Below are 15,055 nucleotides of genomic sequence, written 5' to 3' on the forward strand. Positions count from 1 at the left end.
ATATTGCTTTTGGCTCTGTTGTGCCAATAAATATTACTTTATCCCAAGGACAATCCTAAGTACACACAATGTAAAATGAATCCAGTATAGTCTTAGTTGCAGAAGAATTCACAGTATCATGAGGAAGGAGACTGGTGTGATAATGTTGAGGAATGCATTAGTGAGTTTCACAAGAGCACAGGAGCTGTAGCATCCACTTGCTAGGAAAGTCAAAGAACACTGTGGAGAGTAGGTCTTACTGGTTTGTTTTAGGGACAAAAACGATAGCCCATTGTATAAATGTGCAACATATTGAAAACACCTGAAGACAATAATGTTAATAAGACTTAGCACAGCAAACTCAAATTAATGAGATAGTTGTTGGTGTCATGGCGGGTGGCACCACAACACATGGCAAGAGACCTGCACCATCTTTTCTCATACCACCACCTCCATCCTGTGTGAACCTAGGCAATCTTAGGATATAGGTCTGACCATTCCCCCTTTCAGTTCACTGAGATAATAAAATAAAAGGCTACTTTAATTTTTCATGAGAAATAGAATTCAAATATGTTTATTTTAGAGTAAACATTTTTGAAATTCATGCATTTAAGGGGTCTTCAAAAACTTCATGAAAAATGTATATTCTAAAAACAAAACTGTGCATGGATTTCAATTTTTTTTTGCACCAAAATAAACTTACCTTTAAATTCCATACACTTTAAAAACATTTAATGAATTTATTTGAGAGACAGAGAAAGAAACAGACAGAGAGAGCTTTCATTTGCTTGTTCATTCCCCAAATGCACACAATAGCTAGGACAAGAACCAGGAGCCAGGAACTCCATTGAGGTCGCCCATACAAGTGGAAGGAACCTAATTACATGAGCCATTACCATTGCTTCCCACTGTCTGCACTGGCAAGAAACTGGAGTCAGAAAGCCAGAGCTGAGAATTTAACCAAGGTATTCCAGTGTGAGATGTGGGCATCTTAACCACTCTGCTAAATGCCTACTCCTTTTCCAGGGACTTTTTAAATGACCTTTGTGCATGTTGTAGGCTGTTATACACACTTGACATACAGTCAGATGAAGGAATGAAGAACTCATAATTCACAGGTAAAGAGCTAAGGCCTCAGCTTGAGTAGTGGTTGACTCGGTGGAGGAGCCGTATATATCAGTGGCCTAAATTTGGAGGTGAAAGGAAACAGACTATGAGTTACAAATCCTTAATGGGGAGCAGTTTCTTTCAACTGCTGGACCAGAAGGCAGGGAGGGCAACAAGAAATAAAAAAATGAAGGGAAGTAAGGAGAAGATAGATCATGAAGGGTATTGTCAGCCACCCTTAGAATGGGGCGAGTTTGTCCTGGTGTAAAGGATGATGATAGCTGAGGTGGCTAAGATTTGCTCGATTAGTGTCAAGAATGGACTGAAGGGCAACACAACAGAAAAGAGATAATCAGTGAAGAGAGTAATCCAAGCCAGAGAGATTGGTGATCTTCACTAGAGTAATTTTTTTTTTTAATTTTAAGACTATGCAAATTTATTTTATAGGCCTATAAGTCAGAAACCTTGCATGGTTGTTATGAGGCTAAAATAAGGTTATCTGCAGTGCTGTCAGCCTCTATAAATTGGAAAAGTGAAGGAAATAAATTATCCACTGGAGCCTCCAGAAAGGAAGCAAACTAGGGTGTTGAAAGAGGATGAAGAGAACAGTCTGTTGGTTAAAGATCTGTTTAGAGACTAGAGTTTATATGACTTGATGTATGTGAAGGAGTGTGAGGAAGAATGTGAGGGAGGGGGATGCCTCCTGGATTTTTGGATTTATGCAACAGGGTGGATTACACATACACTGTCTTGCTTACTCTTCTAATCTGTTCTACATATTATTTTGTGAACTCTAAAGATGTGGAAGTTGAGGTTCAGAGAACGTAGAGTGCCTTGCATAAGGTCTCTTAGTTAATGAGTAATCACTGAAGCCAAAAATTCACACCAGAGTTCTAATCCATGTATGTTTCATTCCGAAGCACATGTACCTTACATATAGTGCTGTGAAAATAGGTCAATTGCAGAACACAAAGAACTTGAGATTTATATATTTCTAAATATAATTCATAAAGTCATATAATTCTAAGTCTCCATCATCTCCCACTTTGAATTCTACTTTTCTTGTTTTCTAATATATTGCAGCCAAAGTGACCTTTCTAAAATTTGATTTTTTATTATCAATTAAATCTTTCAGTTACTTCTCATTTCTACTAGGACAGATTAAATCCCTATTATCTGTGAATGATGTGGCCCTGTTAACTGACCCTCTTCATCTTGTGCCATTCTCTCCCTTCTTCACTGTGCTCTGGCCACATTGGCCTTACTTCAGTTGGTGAAAAGGGTTCAGTTTTTCTTTTTGGCATGAAATACTTCTTTTCCAATTTCTATGCCAGCTAGCAACTTTCCTTCCTACGTATCTCTCTGTCTTGAGAACACCTTATAATTTTTCATGGAAGATTTATCAGTTAGGAATCATATGAGTTTTTATTGATTGTTCTTATAATATTTTTATTAATCACTAGATTCCATAAAACAATTATAAAACTGTTTAGCCAGACATATCATTGGCACATAGTAGATATTTTTTAAGAAATTAATAAATTCATAAATGAATGGAAATGATTCTGGATTAACCAATTTATATTTGATAATTTTTGGTAGATTACTATTTGAAATTAAAAATAAAAAGAACATCTTGTTTACTACTATAAATTGGATTTCAGTCATATGCAATATTGTTTTTTAATACCCAAGTGATATAAGATTTCCCCTGGTATTATATTATAATTGCTTTTCCCTTTCTGAAGTCAATTTTCTTTTGCTCAATAAATGAAACTGAATGAAACAGCATAGGGATAATTACAAAATGACATTTTTGGATTAGGCCAATTAAACCAAAGCAATTAAAACTTGGAAATGGCAACTATAAAACAACAATATATTACCATTCAGTGTACTAGTGAAGGATGGGAATGTATCATAATTTGTTTTTAAAATGTCACATCTTTATTGCATTTGCTAATTAAATGAGGCTTTCCCATCCCTGTCCCACTGAAAATAATTCAGAATTTTAGAAGCAGTGTATCAGTCAGGGTTCTCTAGAGGGTAGATTCAATAGAACACATAGAGATATACAAGAGGGGATTTATTAGGGGAATTGACTCACCTGATTATGCAGACTGAGCAGTCCCTGGCAGGCAGTCTACCAGCTGGGACTCTGGGATGCCAGCAGCATGACTCAGTCCAAAGTCTAAAGGCCCCACAATGGAGGAAACGAATGGAGTAATTCTCAGTCTGAGACCAAAGGCCTTAGAAACAGAGGCTGTTTGTGTAACACCTGGAGTTCCAAGGTTGGGGAAAGTGGGGTTCTGTTGACCAAGGAAAGGCAAGAAAGAGTGTATTCTGGATCTAGGAGATCAATTAATACATTCAACTCTTCTCTCTTTTTTGCTGTCTCTGGACTCCCAGCCAATTCGACGGTACCCACCCACATTGAGGTTGACTCTTCCCCACCTGCTCCCTTCAGACTCACTGTCTCCTCTGGAAGCACCCTCACAGTCACACTCAAAGTGATGCTTTACCTGGTTTTTACCTGGTTTTTATTCAGTCATAGTGACACCTAAAACTAACCATCACAAAGGATATTTTATTTCTTCTCTCAAGAATGACTCTCTATCATTTTTCCTTACAAGAGAACACAAGAGGCTTTGATAAGTCCTGGGAAAGAATGCCACTAATGTGTTAGACTGTAGTTCTCAAGTGGTGGCAGGCTCTCAGTGCTCAGAATGGACTCCCAGCACTCTGACCTTAACAACTGATAGGACTGCAGGATGGACGCCAGTTCGAGAGGTGTGTTGCTGAGACTACCTAGAGTTGTGTGCTGAATGTTGACAATATTTAAGAGCCAAATGTGAGGAATAAAAAGCTAATAAACAATTCTTTAAGCTTGAATAGTTTATAATTCTAACAGAAAGAAATGGGAATTAAAGCTACATGGAGGAAAGCATGTGAGTTAGACCTTAAAGTTATGGCTCTTGTAAGCGACACGATACTGGCCAATAGAATAGTGATTTATGATACAGGCCAGTGTTTGCCAACATGAGCATCCTGATGTCTTAAAATTCTACAGAATTATTAGAGGGGTCCACAAAACCATGTATTTATGTCTAGATATTTTCAACCTTATATAGTACCCTTTTCCAACTATATGCATTATTATAAAAATATGAATTTCTTTAAAGCTTTTAATGTATAAAAGTACTTTTTCTTCTGTTACTTATTTTCTCAGTCATCAGATCATCTAAAAATTTTGGATTGTTCAAATTTAAGGGGTCATCTTGCTATTACAGATAAATAAACATAATTGTAGCTCCTGTATTCCAGTATGTACAATCTTATTTTTTTTTAAATTACCCACATTGGGTATTTCTGAAAGTCCTCAGTTCCATGAATCTGTCCGGGGGGCAGTCCATTGCTTTTTTTTTAAGATACATTTATTTATCTAAAAGTCAGAGTTACAGAGAGGCAGAGGCAGAGAGAAGAGAGTTAGAGGTCTTCCATCCGCTGGTTCACTCTCCAATTGGCAGCAATAGCCAGAGTTGCACCGATCTGAAGCCAGGAGCCAGGAGCTTCCACTGGGTCTCCCATGTGGGTGCAGGGGTTCAAGGACTTGGACCATCTTCTACTGCTTTGCCATAGCAGAGACCCGGATCAGAAGTGGAGCAGTCGGGACTTGAACTGGTGCCCATGTGGGATGCCAGCACTGCAGGGGCAGCTTTATCTGCTATGCCACTGTGTCGGCCCCAGCCCATTACTTTTGATTTGCTGCTCTGGTCTCTGTTCACCACATCCTAACTGCCTTATGAAGCTTTTTGATGCTGGTGCATCAAGTTTACATCATTTTAGGATTGTCTTAGTGTTCTCATTTTATGGCCCAAAGCATAGATATCACTTGGACCTTTATGGTTCATCATAGACTTTACCAAAGCCTTGAAGATAACATGACAGAATTAAAGTGCAGAAAATATAGAATTGGATACTTGGCATCATTACTACCAGAGTTTATTAGTTGTGCCTGTTCTCAGTTATCTCCACTGGTTGGCCTTTTTCTAAGCTTTTCACCAGTTTCAGGTGTCTGCCCGCATTCCATAATCAAGAGTCCTTCAATCATGACCTGCCTCTCTGGAATCTAGTCTGGAATTCCTCTCTGCACATACTGTTATGTTCTGGCAGCTCTGCAACTCAGATTCGAATGAACATAAATTTTCTTTAAACGATTTTATTTATTTATTTGAGAGAGAGAGAGAGTTACAGAGAGAGAGAGGGAGAAGCAGAAAGGTCTTCCATCTGCTGGTTAACCCAGATGGCCTCAATGGCCAGAGCTGGACTAATCTGAAGCCAGGAGCCAGGAGCTTCTTCTGGGTCTCCTGTGTGGGTGCAGGGGCCCAAGCACTTGGCCCATCTTCTACTGCTTTCCCAGGCCACTTCAAAGAGCTGGATTGGAACAAGAGCAGCCAGCACAAGAACTGGCTCCCTTATAGGATGCTGGCACTGCAAGTGGAGGCTTAGCCTACTTCACCACACACACAGGCCCCATGAACATAACTTCTAATCACATCAAGCAACAGGTTTTGTTGTTCTGAACTTCATTGTTCCAGAGTGCCATTCTCATTTAATTGAGTCTCTTCCACTCCAACAAAGCAAGAAGGCTTTGCTAATCAGAAGTGGTGAGGTGGGTAAGTTTTTTTTTCATACAGCTTTAGAAGAAAGCAGATTGAATTCTAGGCAAGAATCAAGGTCAAGAAAGTGACATATCTCTCTCTCTAACAGACATTACAGTAGAAAAATTTATCCTAAATTAAAAATAGAACTACTATATGATCCAGTCATCCTCTCCCACATATTTATTCTAAAGAACTGAAACCAGGGCATCAAAGAAGTATTAGCACTCCCTGGCTTATTGTAGTATTATTCATAATAGCCAACATATTGTCCTAATTGTCCATTGACATTGCAAATGGATAAAGAAAATAAAATGTTTAAAATGTGGAATGGAATGCTATTCAGCCTTCAAAAAAGAGGGCAACTATGCAATATGGGACAACACGGATAAACCTTGAAAACGTTATGTTAAGTGAAACGAGATAGTCAACAAGAGACAAATGCTATATAACTTTACTTATATGAGGTATCTAAAATACATTCCTAGAAGCAAAGAGCGGAATGGTAGTTGTCAGAGTCTAGGGAGAAAGGGGAATGGGGAGTTAACAATAATCTGACATAAAGTGTCAGTCAAGCAATGTAAGTTCTAGAAATGTGCTGTGCAATGTTTTAACTGTGATCAACAATGCTGTTTTGCACTTAAAAATTTAAGAGCATAGGTCTTATATTGTGTTTTTATCACAATAAAGTAAAATTTGAAAAAAAAAAAAAAAAAAAAAAAGGAAAGGAAGTTGTTCCCCTGAGCATATAAGGACCTGTTTTTCACAGAAGAGTTGTAGAAATGTCCTCTCTAGCCCCCACCCCCCGCCTCCAACTCCCATTCCAGAGGCAGAACCTTTTCCCTTTGTAATTCCACCCACCACATGCACTGGTGATCAGATATTAAAAGGTGGTTCAAAATTTTCTTTTTCTTTTGGTCATTGTTCTTTAAAAAATTAGAAAGTACTGCTAATCTATGGGATAAATCTGGCACAAACATCTCATGACCTGAAGTTTAGACTAGATTGTGAAATTAACCAGCCGTTCGATCATAACAGCCATCTGCTCTCCTTTCCCTATTATTGCAATCAGGGTTGCAGTTTTCATGGGCTTCTTGTTTTGTTTTTATTTTTAATGAGTAAAATCCTTCTTAGGTCCAAAACTCTCAGATATTTACAAGTTAGTCATAGATTCTCCTTTTGTTTTATTTTGCTGTTTAACAGCATTGATTGGTTTGGCTTTGCATCAATTCCATAAATTGTAAAACAGAAAACTAAATGTGATCAAAATTAGATATACTTGTGAGTCTTTTTTTACAGAATGTACATGTCAATCCCCAAAATTAGCCTATTAAAACATTTCTATTTATTTCCTAGTTAAGAAAACACACTACATTAATCTTCCCTCAGCTGCTGAACATCACAGGTCATTAACAATGTGTTATGAAAAGGTAGCCACTTGCCATCAGTCACAGACAGTGACAAATTAGGAGCTGGAGCATATGTTTCCATCTCTCTCCTTTATTTAAGAAATGGGAGTCAGTCACATTGAAATAAATTAAAGGGAGAGATTGTGCAAAGGTGAAGGTCATACAAAAAAACTACAGTTTCATAAAGACTAAAAATTATATTTACACTTGTGATTACTACTGTAAATGTGAGAAACAGAGATAAGATGAATCTGGAGGCAGATTTTGAAAAAATTAACAGGAAGAGTTTCAAAAGAGTTTACATCACACATAAACACAACAAATACCACTCCTACTTGGCCTCTTTTGAGAATATGCCTTGTAAAAAACCTCAGTGAGAGTTCCTGGTATGAAAGGGCTACCTTGTTTTAGATTCAAAATACATCAAAGAAACAGGCTTTGAATTTCCACCTTGCAATTAACAATATTTTAAATTACAATGACTATTCAAAATAACAGAAGGCAGATACCTCTGCTTACTTTATGGAAGGTTTACTAGTGAAAGTTACACATCCAAGTATGTAAAACAAAACAAAAACCATGAAAATTTACATTGATTTTCATTATTTCCGCACCTGCAACATACGCTTCTGAAAAATGCCAGAATATTCCTCTCTCTGCACCCTGTGATGTAGGATTATTGTCAGAGACTGGCAGATCCCAGCATGCAAAGCTTCAAGCTTCTCCAAAACCTTTATACCCTAGGGTGGAGTTTGTAGCTTGGAACTCTGAGCTCAAAATACCTAGAGACTGCTGACTGGTGGCACAAGGGTAACTTGGACCGGATCACGGATCACTCTTCTTTGAAATGAAACAACAGCTGCAATATGCATACTGATTTGGACTGACTTTAAACACACTATTTTGTGCAAGCCAAAAAAAAAATTTTAGTAAATTTCATCCCTTAAAGAAAATTATAAATTTTCAGGTTACTGCAATGACTATACCTTATCTCTGGGTCTTAAAAATGAAACAAATTAGTTTCCAAATGCTTAGAAGTGAATTAGAATATACTTTAATCACTACTTCTCTAAAAGTTTTAGGTATTTTGGATGAATTGTCAGGATGTTTAGGTCAGTTTGACTGAACCAAGTTTGTGGGTAAAATAAGAGGAGTCAGTGACCTGACAGCTAATACTTAATTACTAGAAACAAAACAAAACAAAAGAATTAGATTCTCCTGTCTATAGTGCAAATAGAAAATAAAGGGATACTGTAATTACTGAGGGAATGTCACATGACAGGGCCTAGGGAGACTGAGGTTTAGAGAGATTAAGAAGCCTGCTTAATGGCCGGCGCCGCGGCTCACTAGGCTAATCCTCCGCCTTGCGGCGCCGGCACACCGGGTTCTAGTCCCGGTCGGGGCACCGGTCCTGTCCCGGATGTTCCTCTTCCAGGCCAGCTCTCTGCTGTGGCCAGGGAGTGCAGTGGAGGATGGCCCAAGTCCTTGGGCCCTGCACCCCATGGGAGACCAGGAGAAGCACCTGGCTCCTGCCATCGGATCAGCGCGGTGCGCCACCCGCAGCGCGCCAACCGCGGCGGCCATTGGAGGGTGAACCAACGGCAAAAGGAAGACCTTTTTGTCTGTCTCTCTCTCTCACTGTCCACTCTGCCTGTCAAAAAAAAAAAAAAAAAAAAAGAAGCCTGCTTAACGTTAAGCAATTGATGGTGATGAGAACACAGTTGACTAGAAAACCCTCACCAACCTTATATATAGGCAGAGGATAAAATGCTGGTAATTCAGGGAAGTTCTTTCCTCCCTGTTTCCCAAAAACAATACTCCTTTTCCATTAGCTAACCTGTGGCAGTGCTACAATTAATGATTTGGTTCTTTGGTCTAAGGCTTTGTTGGGGTTTCCCTTGTTGGGAACCACACTTCGAACCACACACTACTTCCCAAGAGCTGATTTGAGTTAGGATGAAGAGAACATTGTGGCACTCTGTTAGGATCCGGCACTATGGAAGGCCAGAGGAGATTAATAAAGGAAGATCATGAAGGGGGGCAAAGCAGTTGTTTGGTGACTGGTAAAGCATGATGATCATGATGGATCGGGATGAGACTGTGTTCTAACATGTCCTAAAATGATCATCCAGCACCTTGCTTACTTCACCCACTGTACCTATCTCTTCTCGTTGCTTATCCTGTGGCAAACGGTTGTTCACATTCACCACATTTCCACAGATTGCTTCTGACAATTTTTTTAATTATTAAGAAGGTTGAATTAAGGGAAATCTTCCTCAAGATGCAGAGGAATCTTAGTCAATAGCATCCAGAGTGTTCAGGCTGACCCTTCAGGGCAAAATGTATTCATTGAGCAATTCTTATTGCTGTTTTCAGTCTATCCTGTTTTCTTTCCTCTCCTTTTCCCTAGCCAGTGAGAACTGTTTGTAATTACACTGATTTTCAGATTACTACAAATTGAGATAATTTTTCGATATTTTCTTCTTAATTATTATGGATTTGAGGGATTTTCTTGTGCTAAAGTTCTTCAGGACCCTTAATCAAATGCCAAATGATAGCAATGAAAATATGATGTAAAATGAGTGGAATGGTAGGATGACTTGAAAAGAGTTTCTTGGCTCAAGCATGCTGTGTATGATATAAATGTGGCAATGTTTAAAATAACTAAGTTCTCTAACATACTATCCACACAGACGGGATCTGAAAATGATATAATGTAAATGAAACAGCATCAGGGCATGGTGAAGTTCATCAGAAAGCATCTGCTGAACACTAACTATCCATTGTATACTCCTTGTTCTTTCCTCTCATCATGATATGGTTTTCTGGGGGAAAACCAAGTCACTCACACAGAATGTTTAATTTGCACATCATATTAAGCTAATTTAGTGGTGAACTTCAGGGTTAGTCATCAGAGTAGAAGATGGAAGAGCTAAGGGGATAACCAATATATCCAAGGTCATTGTGTCTGTCTAGAGCAGGTCTAGAGAAAGGTAATTTTGTGATGTCATTTAGTTTTTAATTTACTCCAAGGAAATTTTTAATAAGGTATGGAATTTGATACATAAGTCTTCAAGGCTATATGTATACAATATACATAGAATAAAGTAAATATAGTCTCATGGGTGATACACACACTGTTAGCCCCTAAGGCAACATAATCTATGGATTTACTTATTTTTCCAATGTATTACCAGAGAAATTTGGAGCAGAATGTGATCTAACCTTTATTCCAATTCAGCTATTCTCAAACTTGCATGACCACAGTCTCCCAGGGTGCTTGCAGTGCGTATGAAGTCAGACATTGGATCGAAAGCTCTAGGGAAGGCACTGGGAACCTGAATAGTTAACAGACTTCTCAGCTGAGTTTTGTGGACACATAAGTTTGAGAAACAGTACCTTGGTTCATCTGGTATAAGACTAATTTTTGATAAATAGATTTTTTAGCCATCCTTACTCCTCCTTTTATCCTGTATTTCTCATTGTCTCCTCCATTAAGTTTTTAAGACAATCCTGAGAAGAGCTAATTTTCTTTAAATTCACTCTATCAGTCTCCAGGCTGGCACAGGTGAGATGAAATTTTCCCAGACACCTCATTTGTTATGTCTTTGCCTTTCCACAATTTAATCAGGTGTTAAAGTGAAAATCTGGTTCTTTGTGGAATGATGAGTGAGAAAGAAGAGGAATTAATTCACACTGCCTGGTATCAGGATGTAATATGATTTTGTTGGCAAAGCTATAAAAAGTAAATATCCTAAGCTTAAAAAAGAACCAGCAGAGTACCTAATCTTTAGCAGCTTTTGAGCCAAAAGAATATGCAGACTGAGGTGTTCATTTCTTGGAGAAGGTCATCAAAGTTTAATATAGCTTTCAAGGGGAAATGTCAGGGTTTTACATAAGATGCATATTGACTTGTCTTACTGTATAGAAATTACTAAAATGGACTGGTAAATAGAGTGCAGTCAATTGTCATTACCCTCAGTGAATCTAATAGGAGTTTCCTTTGCTTCATTCTTTTGGGCCTTCTCTCCTTTGTAACAAGAAAATATTTCTCCAAAAGATGTGAACTCTTTTTTCATATTTTACCAAAAAATTGTACAGATGACATGTCAAATTAAAAATTTTTTTAAAAATCTTAGGATTGTTTTTAAAAGCTCTTTGACCTCTTATTTTCAGTTAAGTCTGCCAGTTGTTCTGGTGTCATGGAAGATAAATTGGAAGGTAAAACTTAGCACAATTGAGAACAACAGAACAATTAAATCATAGATAAAATTATACAACCAGAAATAAGAATTTACTTCCATTTTATTCTGAAAAGAATATTAAGACATCTGAATGTGTGTTCTCAGATTATCTATAATCTATCTACACTATATATATTTCCATATATAATTATATATGTAATTTTGCAATATATTATATTGTATATATTATGTAGTAATTAATGAGTAATTAATAGAGAACTAAAGTAATTTTTACTCAAAATTATATATATTTCTCAAACACATGACCTAAGTTTCTAAGGTTCAAAAATAAACTAAAGTTTTCAAATCAGATCAGTTGCTTTCACAATATTCAATATTTTGGGTCTGGTAAAATAGTATGGAGGATATGTGGTTCAGAACAAGAAATAGTCCTGTTGAAGTGATTCATGTATGTGGTGGTAGATCGCTGTACTCAGTGAGTTTTGCTTCTCAGAAAGGCAGTTTCTTTATAACTTGAGGTATTTCTTTTTTTTTTTTTCATCTTTTCTAAGTTTATAAGGATATGGGACTTTTGAAGAGAGGGACTTCAGCACTGTGATGTACAGAAAGGGATGAGGATATAGGAGGCCATTCCTTTCTGCTGACGAAGTATGCCAGAAGGTCCAGGTTTAACTCCATCCTTCAGTGAGAGGATCTCATAGCTGTGCCAAGGTCAGGGGTGTGATGCTTTGGTGGCCCAACACATAATGGGCAGCTGGATACAGAGAGCATCACAGGCTCAAGATCTGCGGAACCCCATATTTCTGGAAGAGCCCATTATGTAGGTAGTGATTGCTGCTATAACGATGTGTAGTGCAAGGCCAAGAGAGGCAATTTCTTGAAGCAGAAGCCCATAGACAACTTATAACCATCATTGGTGGCCCAGAGATTTCAGGAAGCATCAAGTAAGGTAACTGAAGCCTTTGAGGGCATTATCTGGGGTGCCTCTTGCTTTCAATTTTGACAGAATCTATTGCCTTGTGTTGGAGGGATTCTGTTTGAAAATGAGCCCATTTGTAACTGATGGCATTAGTAAAATTCAGTAAAATTTGCAGATGAATATGTTGCCCCTAGTGCCCTAAAGTGACTAAAAGATATTGGATTTGCATTAGCCCTGTGGATGCTGAGAGAGTCAATATCTATTTCTTGAGTGTCAGGGATGGAGCAGCCCTTGGTTTACTAAGTAGTATTCAAGAATTTAATAGAGGTGGCATAATTTTGTACTATGGATGAGGTAATGGCCCATTCATTTCCTTTTTGTAGCTGTTTTGTGACTATTCGTATGAGGGCATTTGAAAAAGTTTGTTAAAAACTGGAATTCAAATATAAGTTTATTTTGGTGCAAAACTTTTTAAATCTATGCAAAATTTTTTCATAATATGCATTTTTGATGGACTTTCTGAAGATCATTCATATGCATGGATTTCAAAAAAAATTTTGGTGGCAGCATATAATTGTCTTTTAATCATATTTTCCATGAATTTTTTGAAGTGTGCCTTCCTATATCCTTAATAAATGTGCCAGATAGATCTCCCTAAAGGAGGATATCATCAAATGTCAAGCCTATACTCCAAGAGAAGCTGAAGTAGTGAAAGTCTTACCTGTAAAGAATGTGTGATGTCAAAGCTGCTGAGATATTCCACAGGTAGCCTGGGAAACCAGGAGGTAAGAGCACACTGTGACTGAGAGTCCGTTAAAATGGGCACTGAGCAGATCATATTAGCCAAATTTGTCATAGAAAACTACCAGTTGCTGATTGGATCAAGCCTTTAATTTCAATAATCAGTTTGTTGGGTAAAGGACCTTTATAGTGGAGGACCATGATATTAAAATTGCAGCAATCTACTATGGAACACTATTCTTTTGCTTCAGGTTTAAGAGCCAGCTAAACAGGCCAAACTGGGCTATTTAGTGAAGAAGCAGTGGGGATAATCATCTCATTCACTCATAAACTATTGTATAACAAGTTTTAATCCTTGAAGGCTCTGTTTTAAATAACATTGAACCATATTAATTATTCTAACTTGGAGTGGGAGGAGAGAAATCATGGATTTCCATTTTGTCAAATCATTTGTAAGTGTCAAAGAGTTAATTTAATTTTCATTTATTTTTCATTGAGTCAGAATATCTAGGCACACCATGGGATATTTTAGGACAAGATGTGTTATGATCATGGGAAATTTAGGTAAGACAGTTGTTCTGATGGTCAAGCTCAGACATATAAATCTATTCCTTTTCTAAGATTATGGGGGGATTCCATGATTTACTTTAGGATAATCTCCAGGTATAATTGTAATTTGAGCCTTAATATTGGCTAAAGCCTTGAAGGTTTGCCAATTGGTATATTTCAGTAGATCTCAAATTTAATCCAGGACCTATGTTATAGAAGCACAAAAGCCAATCAGAGCCCTCTTATCTACTATGTAAATTCTTTAAGTAAATTCTGGATTTCTAGTGGTATCAAATTTTGAACCTTGTTATTTTTTTTAAATTGATTTCCTTTTTTTAAAAAAATATTTATTTATTTAAAAGGGAGAGGAGAGGGGAGGGGAGGGGAGGAGGGGAGAGGAGAGGAGGAGATTTTTTTTCATTCACTGGTTCACTCCCCAAATGGCCATAATAGCTAGGGCTTAGCCATACCACAGCCAGAAGCCAGGAGCTTCTTTCAAATCTCCCACATGGGTACAGGGGCCCAAGTACTTGGACCATCTTCTGTTGCTTTTCCAGATACGTCAATAGGGAGCTAGATAGGAACTAGAGCAGCTGGGACTCAAACCAGTGCCCATATGGGATGCTTGTGTCACCGACAGCAGCTTAATCCACTATGCCAACAAAGCTGGCCCTGGTTTCCTTTCTTTTTATTCAGGTTTTTTTCTTTCCTGTTTTTTTTTTCTTCATTTACTTTTTAAAGCATTGAAAAAGCTTTGTGGTTAACAGTAATTGTAAATGTTTATGGAATACAGTATGATATTTCAGTATATGTATACTGATCAAATCAGGGTAATTAACATTTTCCTCTCTTTTCCTATTTTTTTACTCAGAAAATGTTAATAGATTATTGTGGACAAAAATCACCCTCTTTTCTGTTTATTTTATTGTTGTTGTTGGTGGTCACTAAACATGTTTGGTGGTAGTAGTGGAGGGTTCTCTTTACCCTGATAATGTCTGTTTTTTCTTTTTGAGATTCTCTAATCATTCATCAAGGTCAGGGGGTCACCCCTGTGGCAATGATTGATTTATGTTGTTACAGACCCTGGGCGTAGGTTGGCTTTGAACTAACCTCCTCACTGTGTCACAAGGGTGCCATGGGTGTTTCACTAAAACTGTGGGGATTAAAATCTCTCTTGCATCACAGACGCAGTCAGCAGACTGATGCAGGAGAAGAATGCCAGGCCAACAACCGAGACTCCGTGGGTCATGGCAGATCATCCTCTGCCATTGCGCCATTTTTTTAGTTACACTATCTCTCTTTAGCTTCTTTCTTTTCATTGTTCTTTCTTCCTTTCTTTTTTTTTTTTTTTTCTGTACAAATTCCATAAGAATGTTTTGAGTTTCTAGCCATGTAAAGGTACAGCTTTTGGTTTGTGTCTCTACGTAATCTCTTGTGCTTCATACTTTTGGGGTGGTTCCAGGGAAATGTTTGGGAGCTTGATGA

At 37.7% G+C, this 15,055-nt stretch overlaps 1 protein-coding gene across 6 annotated transcripts in view; it reads left to right on the forward strand.

Annotated features, from left to right (window-relative positions):
* Window positions 1–15,055, forward strand: part of PKIB (cAMP-dependent protein kinase inhibitor beta) — a 133,801-nt gene that overhangs the window by 83,926 nt on the left and 34,820 nt on the right. The window lies entirely within an intron of this gene.

Source organism: Lepus europaeus, chromosome 3 (genome assembly GCF_033115175.1).
Source record: "Lepus europaeus isolate LE1 chromosome 3, mLepTim1.pri, whole genome shotgun sequence".
In the NCBI taxonomy this organism is placed as follows: domain Eukaryota; kingdom Metazoa; phylum Chordata; class Mammalia; order Lagomorpha; family Leporidae; genus Lepus; species Lepus europaeus.